At 40.5% G+C, this 22,041-nt stretch overlaps 2 long non-coding RNA genes across 2 annotated transcripts in view; one reads left to right on the top strand and one right to left on the bottom strand.

The window, feature by feature from the left end:
• The first annotated feature begins 1,658 nt into the window (after positions 1-1,658).
• On the top strand, positions 1,659-21,316 carry LOC133247217 (uncharacterized). Its single transcript, XR_009736322.1, has 2 exons — positions 1,659-4,319; positions 5,847-21,316. It is a non-coding gene; the product is annotated as an uncharacterized LOC133247217 (long non-coding RNA).
• Positions 5,454-22,041, bottom strand: part of LOC133247215 (uncharacterized) — a 53,468-nt gene continuing 36,880 nt past the window's right edge. The window contains exon 4 of the long non-coding RNA XR_009736320.1: positions 5,454-5,678. This is a non-coding gene — a long non-coding RNA (uncharacterized LOC133247215). The remainder of the gene's footprint in view (positions 5,679-22,041) is intronic.

The following is a 22,041-nucleotide window of genomic DNA, read 5'->3' as shown; positions in this document are numbered from 1 at the left end:
GGCAACCCACTCCAGTGTTCTTGCCTGGAGAATCCCAGGGACAGGGGAACCTGATGGGCTGCCGTCTATGGGGTCGCACAGAGTTGGACACGACTGCAGTGACTTGTAGTAGTAGTAAGCCTTCCTAGTCTTACTACACTTCAGAGACAGTGTGGAAACTCTGCTAAGCTTAGATCAGTTAATTCAGTAATAAGTGATAAATCTGAGCCCCTAAAAAATAATTTCTCAATTATCTACAGCATGCCAAGTGTTTAAACCCATATTTTAAATTTTTCAAAAATCCTGTAAGGAGATGTTATTCCTGCTCTAGATAATATTATTTCTGTTTTACAAATGAAAACTAAGGTTGGGCAGGTTAAGTAAATTTATAAGTTATACAAACCTATATTATAAAACATTTCAAATACATGCAAAAAAAAAAAAAAAAAAGGAGAGAGAGATAAAATAGTAAAATGAACCTCTGGGCTTATTTTACTTGACCCACTCAGGACTGACACTTATCCCACCCCATTATTTTGAAACAAATCCCAAGCAAATATAGGTCATTTCTTCTATATATCTTCCAATAAGAGTCTTGAAGAGATACGGATTCTTTAAAATAAAATAACCATTATACTTTTATCACATCTAAAACATTAACAATAATACACCATATAGTAATATCAACAATTATGCAGTTAGCACTCACCTATCCCCAACTGTCTTACAATATTTTTTTTTTTTTAAAGTTCATTTGAATCCAGATCCAAAAAAGGTCCATGCACTGTGCTTGCTTGTGAGTCTCTTAGGTTTCGTTAAAATCTGTGGGTTCCTCCTTTAACTCTATTATTTTTTTCCTTAGGATTTTGGCTGAAAAAATGAGAGTGCTTTTTCCTGAAATTTTCTAATATTCTGAATTTTTTTTTTCCCTGAAATTTCCTAACAATCTGAATTTTCTTGATTCTGTTCCTTGAGGTTTTCTCAAATATATTTACTGCCTTGTATTTTGTACTTCTTATACATTTATAGGTAAAGACAGAGATTTTGTTAGATTCTGGTTCCATATTTTTAGCAAGACTAGGTCATTAATTGTGGTATATATTTTCATCTGTAGAAATGTATTTGTGTGTGTGTGTAATCTTATCAATTTTTGAGGCTGGTTGCTTGGTTCCATTATTTTATTAGCTACTGTAAAGTTGTGATGTCCTAATTTTATGATTTAAAAAGAATAGACTATTTTTTAGAGTAGTTTTTGATTCATGGTAAACCTGAGTGAAAAGTACACGTATATTCTTTCTTCTCCCACTCCCCTTCCCCCCCGCCCCATCCTCTTTCACTTTCAACATCCAACACCAAAGTGGTACGTGTGGCAAGGAGTGAGCCTGCGCCGACACCTCATTGTCACTCAAAGTCCGTAGTTAACATGACATCACTCTTCGTGTCGTATGTTCTGTAGGTTTTGATAAATATATAATGGCATGTATCCATCAGTGATTTTATTTTATTAACCAGACTTTTACACTGAGAAACTTCCCTCTCATTACCTATTTGGTTTTATGAAGTAAAGTTCCAAATAGGAAAAGGAGTATGTCAAGGCTATATATTGTCACCCTGCTTATTCAACTTATATGCAGAGTACATCATGAGAAACGCTGGGCTAGAAGAAACACAAGCTGGAATCAAGATAGCCAGGAGAAATATCAATAACCTCAGATATGCAGATGACACCACCCTTATGGCAGAAAGTGAAGAGGAACTAAAAAGCCTCTTGAAGAAAGTGAAAGTGGAGAGTGAAAAAGTTGGCTTAAAGCTCAACATTCAGAAAACAAAGATCATGGCATCTGGTCCCATCACTTCATGGGAAATAGATGAGGAAACAGTGGAAACAGTGTCAGACTTTAATTTTTGGGCTCCAAAATCACTGCAGATGGTGACTGCAGCCATGAAATTAAAAGATGCTTACTCCTTGGAAGAAAAGTTATGACCAACCTAGATAGCATATTCAAAAGCAGAGACATTACTTTGCCAACAAAGGTCTGTCTAGTCAAGGCTATGGTTTTTCCAGTGGTCATGTATGGATGTGAGAGTTGGACTGTGAAGAAGGCTGAGCACTGAAGAATTGATGCTTTTGAACTGTGGTGTTGGAGAAGACCCTTGAGAGTCCCTTGGACTGCAAGGAGATCCAACCAGTCCATTCTGAAGGAGATCAGTCCTGGGATTTCTTTGGAAGGAATGATGCTAAAGCTGAAACTCCAGTACTTTGGCCACCTCATGCGCAGAGTTGACTCATTGGAAAAGACTCTGATGCTGGGAGGGATTGGGGGCAGGAGGAGAAGGGGACGACAGAGGATGAGATGGCTGGATGGCATCACCGACTCAATGGATGTGAGTTTGAGTGAACTCTGGGAGTTGGTGATGGACAGGGAGGCCTGGCGTGCTGCGATTCATGAGGTCGCAAAGAGTCGAATACGACTGAGCAACTGAACTGAACTGATAAATGCATATAAATATGAACAGGACAAATGCTTTGTTCTTTGCTTTTAGCTACTAGTTTGTAGAATAAGGAGCTGCTTCTCTTTGGTACTCTCTGAAGTGAGCAAAGCTGTTGCTTTTGCTTTTACTGCTACTATCACTGTCACTAAGAGATGATGCATTTAAGCATAGTTGATGTTTCAATACTCTATTCTATATGTGAATATACATATACATGACAACTTGTTGGTAAACTTCTAGGTTACCAGTGTCTACAAATCTACACTATTTTGGTGTTTTGATTTGGAGAAAATAATTCTTGTGGTGATTTTACATTTTATCTTACAATCCTTTTCCACTTACTGATTCTTAAAAAGAGTCCTCTGAGTCTCTGAGGATGGTAGAAAACCTTCCTCTGTTGCTAGAAAAACAAAAGCAGCTGAGTTTATCGACAAAAGAGCAGGAAAGAAAGAAGGAAGGAAGGAGGAGGAAAGGAAGAAGAAATAAAAACCAGAGCAAGCAAATATGTATTAACATATAAGCCACTTTAGGGGCTTCCCTGATGGTACCGTGGATGGGAATCCGCCTGCCAGTGCAGGGGACATGGGTTTGTTCCTGATCCGGGAAGATTCCACATGCTGAGAGCAACTAAGCCCATGTACCACCACTGAAGCCTGGGAGCTCCAGGGCCAATGAGCTGCATCTACTAAGCTCAGACACCTAGAGCGCGTGCTCTGCGCCAAGAGAAAGTCCACGCACAGCAGTGAAAACCCAGTGCAATCGAAAATAAATACATTGTAAAAGATATAAGCTGATTAATTAACAGGCTACTGCATAGTCTGGGGAAATTGTTGCAGTTAATTTATTTACATAGGGTCATGTGACATTACAGTGACGTGGTTAAGCTCGAAGCCTTGATATTCAGACACTTGGGCCAAATCTCTAGTTTTGGTTCTTCCTAGTTGTGTCAATTCACCCACTGTTACTTCTCTGCGGCTCGGTTTCCCTGCCAGTGAAATAGGAATAAAATAGCACAGACATGTAAGGATAAAGTAAACGCTAGTTGGTTTTGTTGTCATAATGATGCTATGCTGATGTGTAAATATGTGAATATTTACAAAGTAGGGTCTCTTTCTCGATGCAGAAGAGAAGAATAGTAGAAACCGATACTTGTTGAATAACTACTAGAGGCAGGTACCAAACTAGCATCTGTCTTATATTATGCAATTTATTATCAACTTTAATGTTTTTAAAATCTATGACCATTACTCATTATTTATCCTAGCACATATCTGGCATAGAGAGGAGATACAATAAACCTTTTCTGTCAATTGAGCAATTAGATGTATTTGACCCATATTAGGTTTTGCAAACGTCTGTGAAGAACTTTTACAAAACAAGGGAGGATATGATATTAGCAAAGAACAGAACTTGAAAAATCTGTTAAAAAACCTTAACGGTGAGTCCCAGTAAAGATGCTGAAGCACTAAAGTGAGCAGTGAGAGCCTAGTGAACCACACAATTCTAGTGTTGTCCAAGGCAAATCGATATCAGCATTCACCAGAGTTTTATCTTGCACAGGAAAAGAAAGAAAGCAAAGAGGCACAATTTTGGAATCATTCCTCCAACCACGGAAATGATTTTAATTACCAGTTCATCTGTTGGCAGACTCTTCTGGCAGATGTACCTGCAACTTGGAAAGATAACAAATGAACCAGTTCCTTGCTCCGGAGTTGACGCTGGTAGTGCTTGCTGAATTTGTTCTCAGAAAAGAATCCCAGGCAACAATACATCTGGCACTGTGTTCGAGGAATTTGTCATGTCATTGACATGTTCAGCCTCCATTGTCCACACCACCCTGACAGCAGGTCCTTTATATTTCAAAGAAATTGCAGTCTGAATTAATATAATTAGAATGTAACTGCTATTCACTGCACAAACTCCTCATTTTCAGGACTACAGATCTGATAGCATGTCTGTGTTCAGAATCTTTCCAGTGATGGCTGGAGGGGAGCAAGCAGATGATAAAATGATAGAATATACCCTCTTTCACCAGCCTCTTTAAGTACCAGCTAATAGAAATACAAGAGGAGCAGAAAATGGCTCTGTCTCTGGCATATCTAAGTAGAAGTACTTCTCAGTTTACCAGCCGGTATAAGACTTTTATAAAATCAGTAGTATAGAGTGTCTGACATAAGAGAAAAAAATGGAAGAGGAAAGACAGTTTTATGAAGTAGAATGGATAATTTATGGATAGAATTAAAGAATTAAAAGGTGGTTAGATAACTACAGTCGTTCTTTACTACTTCATTTTGAACAGTCAGTGCCACCAGCCAAGCAATCACCACCAAGTAGACAACTAGATTCTTGAATTTCATTCTTTGTTATCCTTGTTTCCACAAATGCTTGCCTATTAATGTAGTAAAAACTGAATACCAGCATCTTTTTTCGGGGGGGGGGGGTATAAGATTGATTTACATTCTCTCAAGTATGTTAACTTTCTCACCTCAAAGAACTCATTTGAAGGGAGCAAAGACTGACACATCAATGTGATGCTCACAGCCTCTCCTCTGAAGAGCGTAAAGTTTATCCTTGTGTACGCTAGGGACTGAATGTTTGTGCTCCTCCAAAATTCACATGTTAAAGTCCTAACCCCCAGTGTTCTGATAGTTAGAGGTGGGGAGGTGAGGCCTTTGGGAAGTGATAGCTCCAGAAGCAGTCATGAGGTTGGGGCCCCCATAATAAGATTAGTGACTTTATAAGAAGAGGAAGAGATGCCAGAGTTCTCTCGACCCCTACCGCTTCACTGTCCTCCCTGGCTCTGTCTCTTTCTCTCCCTCCCTCTTTCTCTCTCCCTCTCTGCCATGTAAGGACATAGTGAGAAGGCAGCTATCTGCAAGCCAGGAAGACAGTCCAGGAACCACATGGGCTGGTGGCTTGATCTTGAACTGCCCAGCCTCCAGAACTGTGAGAAATAAATGACTGTTGCTTAAACCACCCATGCTTATGGTAGGTCCAGCTGACTGACAGTGCACAGGAGTCATTTGTTAATGAGTGTTAAGAACAGATAATGGTTTTCATGTTCTTGTTTTTCTTAGAGGTATCTCTTGATCTTCACCGGTGAAATTCTGTATCAGAAATTGCAGGGACTTCCCTGGGAGTCCAAGGTTAGGTTAAGACTCTGCACTCCCACCTCAGTGGGCGTGGTTCCATTCCTGGTTGGGGAACTAAAAAAAAAAAAAAGAATTGCAATATTAGAAATATGGAGAATGGGTAAGGTAGTTCAAAAATAAGGCCAAGGTTTGTTATGAGAGAAGGTTTCAACAGAAGAATACCAATTTCCCTTTTACTTTTAAACCAAATATATGCTATAAATAAAAAACATTATGTTAAAGATCCATGTAGCCTGGTGGATGGATCCAGGGGAACGACTTGTTCTGGATTGAATCTGGATCCCGTCAGATTCACTGAATCAAAATTTTCAGCTGTGGGCTCAGACGGCACAAGTTGAAGAGCACTCCAAGTGCTTCTGATGGATGCCAAACCTGAAATCCACAGATCCATCTTCTCTTTCACTGATACAAATACTCAAATTTACTACCGAGGTGCATCTTCCTGTAGATGATACGTGTGATTCTACAAATGGATACATTTAATTTCTATGTGTGTGTGTGTGTTAGTCGCTCAGTCGTGTCTAACTCTTTGCGACCCCATGGACTGTAGCCCACCAGGCTTCTCTGTCCGTGGAATTCTCCACACAAGAATACTGGAGTGGATTGCCATTCCCTTCGCCAGAGAATCTTCCCAACCCGGGGATCGAACCCCGGCCTCCTGCATTGCAGGCAGATTCTTTACCATTTGAGCTACAGGGAAAAATGAAATCTAGTTAGGATGTTTGGGGCTGGTTATTTTTAGGGGGACTTCTCAGAACACCTGTCTGTCTACACCCCTCTTCCCCTTTGCCATAGTTGCCTTGGTTTATGCTCTCAGTCTGTACGTTCTGTCTTGGTTTAGGAAAAGAAATCTGGCACCTCAGAGTTTCAGGCAATTTACTTTGCAAAGAATGCAATAGGGATTTATAATTTCATGTGAAAATGCTTTAATAGAGTAAATAAACACCCCTCCCTCCAATGCATTTGTCTTATTTCTCTAGATGTTTAATAATAGGATTGTATGTTATAAATACATGTTTAGATATCCAAATATATGCACAGATGGAAAATATCAAGCTTGCAAGAAAGCCCAGCCTCTGAATACGAGCATTCAGTGGAACTCGTCTCTCCTTTCTCTATGGAATACGAATGTCAGACTTCAGTTCAGGGGGCTTAGGGAATTCTTGTCACTAGTCTCCTGATTTCTACCAGCTGTTGACTCTGACATCGTCTTGTTGATTTTTAGTGGTCTTAAGGGAACTCTCAAGGGGGTGGGTAGGAAGTGGATTGGGAGTGGGCGGTTCCTATTCCTTGTTTGACTGTGGATGTGGATTGCGGGATAGACTTGTCACGTGGAAAAAGCTTGATTTATCTAAGAGAGGTAATAGTGACTCCCAGGACCTAGCCCGCCACATCACATCCCACAGGACTTTATTCTGAGGTTTACAAAGACACTTGGTAATTATGAATTTGATCGGAACAAACTGATAGGGTGATCAACTAAGTGTAATATATGTATCATACAACAATTACTTTCCAAAAGGGAATTTTTTTTAACTGTAAAAGAAGTACATATCCATGAAAGATTATGGGGGAAAATAAAAAGAGTAAAAAGGGGGGAAGTTTAGTTTAAGATGCCGATTTTAGAAAAAATTATATGGGGATTAGAATCCACCCTTATTGGTTGTGTACTTAAGTTAATACTATTATTATCAAGAAATAGATTTGTAATGTCTGTTTTCATAATTTATAAGCTGAAATTCCCTAATTTTTGCCTTAAGCCTAAAAGTATTCTTCCTAGTATGTAAGAATTCTGAAAAAAATATATCCTTGGAAACAATGTTCACAGGAAAGTAAGAAGTCTTTGTGGTGATGTTTCATTTTATTATCGTATTTTTCTCTTTCCTAAAAAATCAATGAAGAATGGCAGTTTTATATGTAAAACAGTAGTTAGCCTTTATATGGATGACATTTTCCTAAAAGCCTAGAAGTATTTCACATTTATAGAGAAGCACTGTGTTCCCAAGTTGGATCTGATTAAAATTCAAATCTATATTAACATCTCGTTACATCTTGAAAAAAGTGCATGCCATGCTTAATGGAAAATGCCCGCTGTCTGCCAGCTCTGTTTTTGTGGGTTCCTTAACAAGGCTGTCTGTGGACCCAGGAGGGCTGGGTCACAGCTACATCCTTGTTAAAACAGTCCGCCGGCGTGAATGCTGGCCCTTAGTTTTTCCTTCCCTTCCCCTCTCCCATCCCTACATTGTTTGGGCTGCCAACCCCTCATTTTTCTCCGAGGCAAGGGAAAGGGAAGGGCAAAAATGAGTTTGAAAGAATAACATTTCTTTCTATGGACTTAAATAGAATGCTCAACACAAAACATCCTGCCTGTGTTTTCTTTTAATTGATGACACTCTGACTATAATAACGGGCGAACTAAAACCTGAGGCTTGCTATTGGCATAGGTATTGTTTTTGTGGCATCCTACCTGATCAAGGGACAGTTGCTTGCTACTTAAAATGACAGCCTGGCCTCTGCCCCCAGGTCTTCCTTGTCTCCTTCTCTGCGGTTTCTTCTCTCCACTGTACTTATTCCAGCCTTCTAACATATGTTTATTTTATTTTTGTTTATTCTCTGACTCCTCTGGCCGTAACGGAAACCCATGATAGCAAGAATCTGTGTATTTTGCTCATTTTGGATTCTTTGTTCTAAAAACATTATACAAAGTAGGCACTTAATAAATATTGACAGTATGAATGAATATACTCCTTTCTTCCTTGGTGTCCTTTCCCATACAACTATGGGGAAAATAGCTGATAAAAATATGTTATAAAAATCCTGTAAGTATAATGTGTTTACATCTAGTAGGTGTACTTGAAATTATAGATCTCTTTGGAGTTTACGTATCTAATTTGGTAAAGAAAAGATACAAGAGTTAGATAAAAGAGAAACATCTTCTTGTTACTCTCTGCCCTCTTATTTTGCTTTTTTTTTCTTCCAAGCCTGACTTCCTTACATGATATCCCTACATGATATATATTTCTTTACATGTTTATTGCCTGAGTGACTGAACAACAAAAATAACCCCTTACTAGAATGTAAAGGGTAGGGACTTGTATATTTCATTCACTGTTATGGCCCCATTGTTGAGAATGGTGTCTGGCACAGAGGAAACTCTCAACATATATTTGGTGAGTACTTAAGTGTTTCGATGAGCGTGGAGACTGTCCAGGCCTGGCCCTGATGCTGTAGGGACTCTACAGGCTGATTGAACACTAAGACATTGGCTGTTGTTGTTGTTCAGTTGCTAAATCATGTCCAATCCTTTGTGACGCCATGGACTGCAGCACGCCAGGCTTCCCTATCCATCCTCATCTCCTGGTGTTTGCTCAAACTCATGTCCTTTGAGTCAATGATGTCATCCAACCGTCTCATCCTCTATCGCCCCCTTCTCCTCCTGCCCTCAATCTCTCCCAGCATCAGGGTCTTTTCCAGTAAGTCGGCTCTTTGCATCAGGTGGCCTGAGTATTGGAGCTTCAGCATCAGTCCTTCAATGAATATTCAGGGTTGATTTCCTTTAGGGTTGACTGGTTTGCTCTCCTAGCAGTCCAAGAGACTCTCAAGAGTGTTCTCCAGCATCATAGTTGGAAAGCATTAATTCTTTGGTGCTCAGTCTTCTTTATGGTCCAACCCTCACATCTGTACATGGCCATTGGAAAAACCATAGCTTTGACTAGATGGACCTTTATTTTTATTTACTTATTTGTTTACATTTGTCTGTGCTGGGTCTTTGTTGCTATGCGTGGGCTTTTTCTAGCTGTAGCTATCAGGATGCTTTTCCTTGTGTTCCTTGGGCTTCTCATTGTGGTGGCTTCTCTTGTTGCCAAGCACAGGCTCTAGGTGCATGGGCTTTAGTACTTGGCTTTGGCACATGGGCTTAGTCATTCCACAGCATGTGAAATCTTCCAAGACCAGGGATTGAACCCATGTCCCCTGCATTGGCAGCTGTATTCTGATTCACTGTACCACCAGGGAATTCCAAGACCTTGTTACTGTTTGAGGTGGATTGTGGGTAGGGAGATGAAAAAAGGGAAAAAGATGATCAAGATGATACTAATATTTCAAGTTTTCCATCCATAGTGAAAAAGACATACCACTCATTGTGCATATGTGGTATATAGTATGAGCCTAGGGACTGTGATTTGGATCCTGAAACAGCCACCTATTTTCAGAATAAGCTGAAATAAGTTCTTCATTTATTAATACCACAGTTCCATTGTTTGTAAAATTAAAACAATGTTACATAATTCATGGCTATGGTGGGAAGATAGAAAAGGTTGACACCTAAGAGTTGCCTAGTAAATGTATGTTATCATCGTCATCATTCGGGGGTTGGCAGACTACAGCAAGTGGGCCAAACCCAGCCTGTGACTGGCTTTTGTGAATACAGTTTTCTTGGAATACTGCCATGCCCATTCATTTTCTTTTGTCCATGGCTGCCCCCACTCACTATAACAGCAGAATCGAGGAGTTAGGGAGTCTGTGCAGGCTTCAAAGCCTACAATTTTACTCTCTGGCCCTTTACATAAAAGTTGGTGAACTTTTATCTAAAAGATGGTCTGTCAGCAATATAACAAAGCCCACAATCCAGCAAAGTGTGGTCCAGGGGCCAGTGTGATTCACAAACCATCTGTTACTGATCTGTGAGAAGCAAAGTGCAGAAGCTAAAAGCAGCTTTTGCACAGTAGCAGTATCATAACCAATGAGGTTTATTCTAAGCATGGTTATTGCTAATTGAAAACTTTCTGCAGAAACGAACAGTCTTTAGAAACATCTATAACAATCTGATGTGCGGTTGACATCCAAGTGCACGATTTTGGTATATATAAAAGCCTTAGTTTATGACAGATTGGGAAAAAAAAAAAATCCTTGGCCTTTCCCACCAGGAAAGAGTTTGGTGTTTTGTAGGGGGATTTTGTTGTATTGATAACTTTGTAAGACACATTCATGCGGTTTTACATGAGAACATCTGGGGGCCCATCAGGTGGGAGTGAAGAACGGGTTCTGGGATTGCAACTGACCTGGAAAGGTTGATGAGTGAGCCCATTAATAACGTCATGCAAATGGGTTTCATATGCAGATGCATGGGCAGCCATAGTTCACTTACCTGCTAATATAGTCGTAATGTCTTGCTTCATATCTGAGACAAGGAGACCACCTCAGGATATTATGTGTGACTCATGCACATATACAAATGAATTCCTTTTGAGGTAAATGAATTTTAAGTTGACAATTCATCTTCTCTGAATAGTGGTAGGCCAACAACTTTCCTGGAAATCTAGCAAAACAACAGTTCTGTGACCAGCCCTATGCCTTGTTGCCTATGCACTTAAAAAAGCAGACTGACTTTTCCTTTTTCTGTTTTAGAATCGGTTCCAAATGGTAAAGTCTGCCAGAAAAAACAGACACACTCTCAGGAACAACAATGCCCATTATGTGTGGGGTGGAAGCTGCCAGACTTTGATTTCTGTTCAGACATTAACCCCTTTGGTGTCTTAGCGGGGAAGTGACAAGTCTACATCCAGACGCTTCCAGGATTTTACAGTCACTAGGTGTGAGACCAGGCGATTTGTAATGACTTGTGCAAAAAAGGACTATTGCGAGAAGGAAGTACAAGTTCAAGGCTGCATCTCCGTGTTTCTTGAATTATGCCATGACTCATTCTAGCAAGTGGACACCGAGTTGACTCCTGTGAGTTTCCCTTTGCAGCTCTGCTGCTGGTAAGAGGCACGGTGCTCTTATCACCTGCTCCACCTGTGTTTTCAGCTGGATGTCACAAGGGCCAATTCAGCACTTTCAGAGAAAAATATGTGGATTCCTTGAGGTCACCATTTACAGTAAAGCTGCTAGAAAAGAGAATTCCTGCAAACTCTTTTGTGATCCTTTCTTTCCCTAGTCACATACCCCACAGGTCAACATCCCATTTTGAGAGCTCAGACAAGCAAAGAACAATGCAATTTATAGTAGGTGGATGATGGTTTGTATGTACATTCTGTGTATATATGTGTGTGTTTCATTTGTTCCTTTACTCTTTAATAAATATTTATTGATAGTCTACTATGGGATGACTGGGGATACTAAGTTAATTGCACTCATAATAATAGCTACCATTTATCTAGAGCTTATTGCATGTCGGTATTATGTTAAACATCTTACATACATGTACTTTAATTCACTTAATTCTTTAGCAACAACTTTATGAAACAGCCCCATCTGACATTTTAGTAAAATGAGTTCAGAAAAGTCAAGGACACGTGGCTGATTGTTAACAGAGCTAGGATTCACATCCAGACCTACCTGATGTAAAACCATTTCCCCATTCATTTGCCTAAGCTGCCTTCCTGAAAATGAGTACAAATATAAAAAGGCATTTTACTCAATTTCTTGGAATTCACATTCCAGTTGGAGAGAAAGGCATGTGATACAGAATGGAAAAGGGTATCTTACAGCAATGTGCACAGCTATCTACATGATTAACAGTCTGCTGAAGAAGGAGGGAGAGGGTTAGAGTGAGGCCCCAGAGAGAAAGTAGTATTTGAGTTACTCCTCTATGGAGTGGGATGTGAGAGAGAGAGAGAGAGAGAGAGAGAGATCCGGTAGGGTGTGCTTTGTTGTGTAGGAAGCATGCTTAGTTGCTCAGTCATGTCCAACTCTTTGCGACCCCAGGGACTGCAGCCCACGTGGCTCCTCTGTCATGGAATTTTCCAGGGAAGAATACTGGAGTGGGTTGCCATTTTCTACTCCAGGGAATTTTCCCTACCCAGGGATTGAACCTGCGTCTCCTGAATTGGCAGGTGGATCCTTTACCACTGAGCCACGTGGGAAGCTCTGTGTAGAAAGAGACCCGGACTTATCAGAGGCAAAGAGACCTGACTTACATAGAGTGAGTCTATGCACAAAACCGTAGCAGTAGCAGTGGGAGATTCTTCAAGGTTGCTTCTCTATTTATGAGGCCCAGATCTCCGTCCTCTTTGTTCTCATGGCATTGCCACGTCTTAGTAAAAGAGGATGTAGGGAGAAAGTGAGTTCAGCTGGGGTAAATTAGAAGTGATGACTTATGGTGACTACAGGAAAAGGAGTAAAGGTAATCTGTCTCTGCTTACTGCAGTGGTGGGACCCTTATGGGATGACTGTCACACGAATGAAGATATCAGCCAGCCCTGGATGTGAAAATGCAGCCTTTGGCTGTGTTTTAGAACCAAGTGAAGGAAGGAAAAAGGAACTGATGCACTTTGTTCTTTTCAATTGTATGTTTGACCCTGAAAGGCATGGTTGCCTGACTCTTTCACCAGAGACACGGGGATGGATAAAGAACAGAAATAGCATCCACAGATAACCCTACATGAAGATGACTGTGTTAAAGGCAAGGGTCTAGCTGGACACTGGGAAATAAAGTGATCACCTATTCAGTCCCAGCCAAGGGAGCAATCCAGCTCAAAGAAAAGGAGGACAACAGTGTTTCGCCAGGATGCTTCTGAGCCTTAGGCTCTTCTGTTTAGGACGTGTAAAAACAATCAACATGGATGGAGCCCACATATTTGGCAATCACAATATCACAGTTCTTTGGGGTTTCACTCTGAGAAGCTGAGACTTTGCAGTTTGCAAGGGTTAAGATTTCAGACTAGAATGATCACTGGACTATTCCGGGTTTTTTTTTTTTTTTGGATATTTTAAAAGGGATACTGGGCTGTCCCATATTCATTGCCAAGTCCTCCCAGCCTCCAAATCTTCCTATAAAATGCTTCTTCTCTAGTCTTTAACTATGTTCTGTGACTGAATATGATTATGGGATATTTACATGCATTCTTGTCTATTGTATCAAAAGATCGTGAAACAAAATGCCCATCATTAAAGCCCCAAAGTGATTGGATTGGCATGGGGACCAGGAATGGGGCTGGCATGGGAGAGAGGATCTGACTCTGAGATTTCATGAAATCCGAAACAATAGGACAGCTGCTTTTCCATAAACAGATTATTATTATTATTTCTACCTAGACAGCTTGATAGCAGCCATTATCTTCTTTCTGGGTGTCTTATCAAGTTCTGGCCGCATGCAGCATGGGAGATAAGGAAGGAGAAATGTCACCCATGGGATTGCCAAGGATTATTTCTATGCACTGCTGTTCAGCAACGGCCAACCCCTTAGAACTGAAAGTAGTCCTATTGTTCACGCTGGGCAGTTGCTATTCTGACAACACCGAGAGAGCAGAAAGAAGATGTAGCTGCCATTGTGTGAAGGATTGAAATTTCATTACTCTCAGTTCAAGTTCAAGCAGTCTTGATTTTGAAAAGCGAAATCATCATGGAATATCTTTGAAGAGGGAGAAGACAAGGAAAGGAAAGAAGAATAAAATGAGCTCAGGGCTTTTCAGGACTATGAAGGAGTATTGAAAAAAAAAAGACGCAGAGAGAGAGAAGTACAATATTTTTAATCACCAGAACTTAAAATGCCAGGCATATAAGCCTCAAAGGGATTGAATATCATCATACAACCGTTACCTGTGATCCAATTATCTAACATAAAGACCCCATCTTACATACTACATCATTTTACATATTACTCACTGGAAAATAGTTAATTTACTGGATTTCTGTTTAATTGTCTCTGTTTCACACTAAGTTCTTGAATGAAATTAATCTGTTGATATTGAAAAATTTTCCTTTGCATCTCAATGATGTGTGTGGGATTTAAATATTTGAGGGAAAAATACAATCTTCTTGTATTTTTGTGATAATATCTCAGCTTCCCAAACTTTTATCTTCTTTGAGAAAAAGACTGCATTAGAAAAAGACAAAAGCAGTAACTAATGCGTATGATTAACCTGTACTATGCTCATACAGAATTTCCTCCCGAAATGTTCAGAGTACTTCAGTCATTTTCATACACAGTTTTAGGGTCATGCTGATATTATAATGTAAGCCACTTGGAAGTGAGCCAAATAAAAATTTTCCAACATCTTAAATCACTATTCTGAAATTGGAATTTCAAATGAATAAAGTGCTTTGCTCTTAAACCAACAACTTCAGAAATTAGATCTCGGTTGTGGAATCATTAAAAATGAGGAGTAGGAAGAGGTTGGGAAGGTAAAGAGCAAAGAGAGGGTGCAGAGGAAGGAAGGAAGATGTGGGACAAGGGGAAGGGGCCTGTCTCCCTTGGGACTAGTGAACTCCAGAAGGGCAAAACCTGCTCTCGAACAAATTCTTACAACACTTCAGACAGACTAAGTCTCAGGAGGTATTTGTTAAATAAATTAGTGAGAGGTGTGCAAAAATATGGTGTCAGTGTTAATGTATCCAAAGGAACAGGCTTCTAACTAGACACTTTAGTTTTTTTAGCCATTAAGCATTTATTAGGAAGCCTAGAGCATCTCCAGCTTGAACACATGTACGAATTATCTGGGGATCTTGTTAAAATCCGGATTCCAATTCAGGAAGCCTGGGAGAGGGTCTGAGATTCTGCATTTCTATCAGACTCCCATATGCTGATGCTGTTGGCTCATGGAAGCACTCTAAGTGGAAGTGTACTGGAATCATACTAGGGGAAGATGAGCCGGGAGTCAGGAACTCGGAGCTCTAGTTTCTGATGTCAACCATCTGTGTTTTTAAGCAAATTGGTTCATTAGTTTCTATATAATAAGTGGGCTGCATCTACATAATTTCTAAGGTTCTTACAGACTTAATATTTTAAAACAAAAGGAAGAAAGAGGGGAAGGAAGAAAGAAAAGAAGGAAGGAAGGAAAGAATAGTTTAGAGAATGGCCAGTGTGTCTCTAGAAATCCCAGGGGGGCTGAATTATTTCCCTCCAGAGTCGCACAGGTAATCTGGCATAGCTGAATTATGATTCAGCTGACTCCTAATTTCTAATGGAGTAATTTTCCATTATCGTTTCTGTTGTTTTGTATTTACCCGTGGTTTATTCAAATGTATTTAGATTCTTTTTCCTCAACTTTTAATTTTTTTTGCAGAACAAAGTTATGTTCCACTTTATTTTAGAATTATTTTAAATAGATAAATTAATATTTTTAGTTGGAGTTTCAATATCAAACTCTCAAAAATTAATAGAATGAGTAGACAGAAGACTAGAAGGATATAGTAGACCTGAAAAGCTACTCAGGTTTATGAATCAACTCAACATAGTTAAGATTTATACAATTTTCACACAACATCAGGATACAAATTCTACCCAAGTTCCCATAGGTTATAAACCAGGAGACACTGGAATATATCCAGGGACATAAAACAAAGTACAAAAATTGCATGATCTAAAGGTATTGAAAGCATACAGAGTCTGTTCTCTTATCACTGTGGAATTATGTGAGAAATTAATATCAAAAGGTATTTGAAAATAAGTGTCATTTTTTTCAGTAGCAATGTGACATTTACCAAGAGAGATCTTTTATCATTATTAGTAACTTTTGTGGAATGCCTACAATCTGCCTGATGAGATGCAAAGTGTTGGGAATACAAATATGAGTAAATTATATTTTATGATCAAATCCCTTGCCTGATGAACTGAGAGATTTCTATCCTGCAAAGTGAAGACCAACTGATCAATGCAAATGTCTAATATGTGTGTTAACATGCTAGGCCCCCATCCTCTTTGATATACTAAAAACATACCACTGGCTACAGTAGAATGCTTGCAAAGATGGCCAATTCAACTCTCCCCATACATTCTATTTGTTGTGTGATTTTCCAGCTGAATGTATCCAAAAGTGGAATTTCTTTCTCTGTTTCCTGATTTGGGGTTGGCTTTTGTGACTTGCTTTGGCTAAGAGAATACAGTAGAAGGAACAAAGTTCTATTTCTACCTCTTGACCTCAACAGGCTGTGTGTGAGTGTGTGCTAAGTGGCTTCAATCAGGTCTGACTCTGCAACCCTATGGACTGTAGCCCACCAGGCTCCTCTGTCCATGGGATTCTCCAGGCAAGAATACTGGAGTGTGTTGCCATTCCTTTTTCCAGAGGATCTTCCCAACCCAGGGATTGAACCCATATCTCCTGTGTCTTTTGCATTGGCATGCAAGTTCTTTACCACTAGTACCACTTGGGAAACCTTCAAGATGACGTACCCACTTTTATTTCCTCTCTCAGACTGCTGCTGCCACCATAAAGAACAAGCCTGGGATAGCCTGTTGGATGATGAAGCATCACTGGGAGTGATGAGCTGTCCCAACTACATTAGCCGAGGCCAATCTAGGCTAGCCCACGGCAAGTCATCCCATAGACTTGTGTGAAAGCACTAGCAAGAGCAGCAGAGTTTCTCACTCAACCCATCGCTGACCACAGATGTACCCGTGAACTCAGCTGAGACTGGGAGAACTATCCAGTTCAGCCATAAACTTCTCAGCAATAATACATGCCCCTGGTGACTCAGTGGTAAAGAATCTGCCTGCCAATGCAGGAGGTGTGGGTTCAAGCCCTGGGTCAGGAAGATCCCTTGAAGAAGGAAATGGAAACCCACTCCAGTATTCTTGTCTGGGAGATCCCATGGACAGAGAAGCCTGGCAGGCGACAGTTCATGGAGTCGCAAAGAGTCGATCATGACTTAGAGACTAAGCAACAACAACATCAAAGCTGCTTAGTTTTAGAAAGGTTTTTCTGCAGTTATTACAAGATGCATTAACTCTGATGCACAGGTCAGAGGATGTGGTGAGATGCTTACAGTCTGGATTTGTTTTAATGGTTGTTCTGATAGGAATTGTAGGTAAACTGGGGTGAGATTTGAGAGAGATAGGAGTCCAGGATGATGACTACAAGATATTTAACCTAAGTAACTGATAGATAATCAGAATTCCTTTTTTTTGGATGAGGAAGTAAATCGGGAATTGTTTTTTGTATAAGCATTAAACTCTAATCAGGGATTTATTGTTAATGCTGTAACAAATTTCTCAACAACATCATGAATTAACACAAAAAAATTCCTTTCTCATTGAAAAAAAAAGACTACTTAGTTTTGGGGTGCTCTGTTATTCAGCATAGGTATATGTTGTAATGGCCTTCTGGACACCGAGCTTTGATTCAGATAAATGGTTCTAGTTTAGGTTCTCCCTGGAAGTTATTAGGTAAGATATTAAGGGAGAGGTATGCATCTCACTATATCTTCCACATTTTTGAGCTGACTCTCACTTACAAAAGGGAGGAGCTTAGCTTGAATTATGTTTCATTTTACTGATAAAAGAAAGATGTGCACAACCATGACAGGAAATGCTGTTGAGAGACTGAAGCACAAGGTAACACATGCATATTCCTTTTCTAAAGGAAGCATAAGGGACAGAGCCAAGACCAGGCATCAGAAAAAGGATGTTCAAATCCTGCTTTTGCTGAGTGTGTATGGTAGCTTGAGCTTCTGTCTTCTTTGTGGTAACCAGTCAAACTACAGTGTTTCTTCAAATGTAGTCATGTGTTACTCAACTTATTTTACTCTGTTTTCGTATAATGTGCTGTGCTGTGCTTAGTCACTCAGTCATGTCGGACTCTTTGTGACTCCATGGACTATAGCCTGCCAGGTTCCTCTGTCCATGGGGATTCTCCAGGAAAGAATACTGGAGTGGGTTGCCCTGCCCTTCTCCAGGGATCTTCCCTACTATCTGAGCTACCAGGGAAGCCCAAGGATACTGAAGTGAGTAGCCTATCCCTTTTCTAGGGGAAATTTCTGACCCAGGAATTGAACTGGGGTCTCTTGCATTGCAGGCAGATTCTTTATTAGCTGAGCTGCTCAGGAAGCCCATTTTCATATAATGCTAAGTCACTTCAGTCGTGTCTGACTCTGTGCGACCCCATAGTTGGCAGCCCACCAGGCTCCCCCATCCCTGGGATTTTCCAGGCAAGGACACTGGAGTGGGTTTCCATTTCCTTCTCCAATGCATGAAAGTGAAAAGTGAAAGTGAAGTCATATAATAGTGTCCAGTAATTATCGAGTAGTCATAATTCTAACTAGCATATGTACATTTTGGCTTCCCTGGTGACTCAGTGGTAAAGAATCCGCTTGCCAATGCAGGAAATGTAGGTTCGACGCCTGGGTTGGGAAGATCCCCTGGTGAAGGGCATGGCAACCCACTCCAGTATTCTTGCCTGGAGAATCTCATGGACAGAGGAGCCTGACGGTCTAGAGTCCATGGGGTCACAAAGAGTCAGACTTGACTAAGCAAGAACAATATGTACATTTTATAGTTTTCAAATTGCCTTTATGGAAATTATCTCACTTTGATCCTTCAGTGATGCCTTGAAATACTTATTGGTAGACGAAGAACCTCTGCTGTCTTCGAAATGGTGGTGTTTCTGAGAAATGTCTGAGCTCATGACAGACTTGCTAAGACAAGTCTGTCTTACCTCACTTTGTTTTTTTATTATTTTTTTTAAGAATTAAACCTGGTGAGCATATCAGATCTTTGACTTTTATTATCAAGTCCATACCTCACTTCCGTTTACAAGTTTTTTTCGTAATGACCCTTGTCTATGAGGTGTATTCTTTTTCACCCCAGACATTTTTAAAGTGCAAGGAAGGTAATGGTTACTCTGAAATTGCATCTTGGTGCCTGGGATTTATATTCTTAAACCATCAGAAAGTGAGTGAAGTTGCTCAGTTGCGTCTGACTCTTTGTGACCCCATGGACTCTAGCCTACCAGTCTCCACTGTCCATGGGATTTTTCAGGCAAGGGCAATGGAGTGGGTTGCCATTTCCTTCTCCAGGGTATCTTCCCAACCCAGGGATTGAATCCAGGTCTACATGCATTGCGGGCAGATGCTTTACCATCTGAGCTACTAGGGAAGCCATCAGATTGTCTATTTAATGATGTTGGTAGATTAAACAAATAATTAAATTTTTATCATCTGTGCTTGAGCCATGAACTTTTATTTTGATTATGTAGTTGAGTTGGCTGATAATGTAGATTCTGGGCTCAGAAGTTTCTATCTGAAATATGTGTAATGGCCTAAGTATCTGGTAAATACCGCCTGGTCCCTGACCAATGATTTAAGTTTTACCTGTGGTTATGAGTCTTACAAGACAGAGCTATTTCCTCTCTTCTACTTAATTTTAAGTGCGATCCTTATTTTTATCATCTCTTGTAACTGTTCCAGTACCCCATTTTGATAGAATGAAGGAAAGTGGTTATTGTGACATTATAATAGCCTCCATTTATTGAGAGCTTACTATGTGAGAGCCAACATGCTATACACTTTACTTACGTAGTTCTCACAACAGCCCATTGAGATAGATATATTGCTATTCCCATTTTACGGACGAGGGAACTGAAGTGCAGGGAGATTAAGTAAATTGCCCAAAGTCACACAGTGACTAGTGATAGAGCTGGATTTTTAGCTCAGACCATTTAAGTAGGAAATTCCAATTTCATAAACTACTATATTTCTTGTATATATATACTATATTTCTTGTACTATAAGATTTTCTTTAGATCAGAGACTAAGAAAAATGATGTATATCAATCTAGCCATCAATCTATCAATCTATATCAATCATCTGGATTGATGTATATCAATCCAGTATCATCAAAAATTGCATATGTTCACAAGCCATCTAGGTACTATGAACTCCCTTGAAGAAATCGTGTAGTAATCAGCCTGTGTGTGGTAGGATGTTTCCCTGTGGTAGACATGCAGAAGACATAAAAGAAATAGAAATTTTCCCTCTAATAGACCTGAAGATTTGTAGAAGTAGATAAGTATTTTGGAGAGTTGGGAAGATAGAGTTGGTTCTATAGCATCTGAGGGTCACAGTGGGGAGGCAATGGATAGTCGTCCTTGAAATGACTTCATTGCCAGATATTTTCATCGGATTTTGGGTGGGTCTGCCAGTCCTTGGGCTTCCTAGGAGGCACTAGTGGTAAAGAACCCACCTGCCAGTGCAGGAGATGTAAGAGTCATGGGTTCAATCCTTGGGGTGGGAAGATCCCCTGGAGGAGGGCATGGCAACCCACTCCAGTATTCTTCCCTGGAGAATCACGTGGACAGAGCAGCCTGGTGGGCTACAGTCCATGGGGTCACAAAGAGTCAGACACAACTGAAGCAACTTAGCATGCCTGCATGCCAGTCCATCAGAAGTGGGCAGGCTTGTCTCTAATCCCAATGCCTCACATTGAGAAAGCACTAGGCCACTCCAGAATTTCTTCTCACAGTCCTATTGATCAGGTTTGGTGGTTTCCATTTCTTTCCATGTCAACCCAGGTGTAGAAGTCACACTCTTTACAGGTTTCCACCAGGAAGCCAATCCATACCAGTAATGGCTTGAATTGTATACTGCAAAAATTCATGTGCTAAAGTCCTGACCCCTGTACCTCAGAATGTGGCCTTGTCTGGAAGTACAGCTGTTGCAAATGCAGTTATTATAAAAGAAGATGAAGTCATAAAGGAATGGGGTGAGCTTCTAATCAAGTATAACTGGTGTCCTTCTAAACAGGAGAAATGTGGAGCAGATGCAGACACAGGGAGAACTCTTTGTGAAGATGAAGGCAGAGATCAGGGTGAGGTTTCTACACACCAAGGAACTCCAGTGATCACCAGCAGACTACCAGAAGCTGAGGAAGAGGCGTGGGAGCAATCTTCTCTGCACAGCCAGAAGGAACCAACCTTGCTGATACCTTGGTCTTAGACATCTGGCCTCCAGAACCATGACAATAAATTTCTGTTCTGTATCTAGTCAGTTGTGGTACTTTGCTATGGCAGCTCTGGTAAAGCAATACACCACCAAACATGTCCTGAGATGGGCAGATTTTACTGAAGATATTTGGATGGAGCAATGTCATGGGGAGGGATCACATCACACAGCCCACAGCATTCCCCCTAATTATATCGCCTCCTCTCTCCCTCCACCTTCTTTCCTTCTCATCTCTTCCATTCTGGGTTAATCTCTAAATACTCAGCTACAAGTTTGTCTCACTATTTTTTTCAGAGTAGCTTTTTTCTTCCTCCGAAGTTATGGCAACAACCCATGTCTAGCTCCTAGGGCTCAGCTTCTAGCCCAACCATTAATCAAAATACGCATCAAACACAAGCAGTCCATTCACTTAGAAATTCCTGGGCCAAATATTACAGTAAGAACATTTTCTAGATGGTGTGCCTTCAAATCTTGGCTCTGCTGCTTGGCTGTGTGAACTTGAACAAGTTACTTCATCTCTCTAAAATAAGAATAATAATAATAATTCACTGGGTCTGTCTTAAGTTTGGTGACCCCTCAAACAGACTCCGAGGCAGGTATTTGTGACAGATGATGCAGTGAAGAAGGCTCCCAGGAGTAACACGAAAGGGAGTGCGAGGCGCAGGAAGGGGTCGAGTGAGAAGTTGATATGTGAATCAGGTACACTTGGGGCCTCAGCCCTTCCCATGGGGAGGCGTGGAACTAAATGACCCTTCAGAGTGG

This window comes from Bos javanicus, chromosome 5, assembly GCF_032452875.1.
Source record: "Bos javanicus breed banteng chromosome 5, ARS-OSU_banteng_1.0, whole genome shotgun sequence".
Lineage (NCBI taxonomy): Eukaryota > Metazoa > Chordata > Mammalia > Artiodactyla > Bovidae > Bos > Bos javanicus.
Note: the sequence above shows the minus strand (reverse complement) of the source record. Positions and strands in the feature narration are given on the sequence as shown.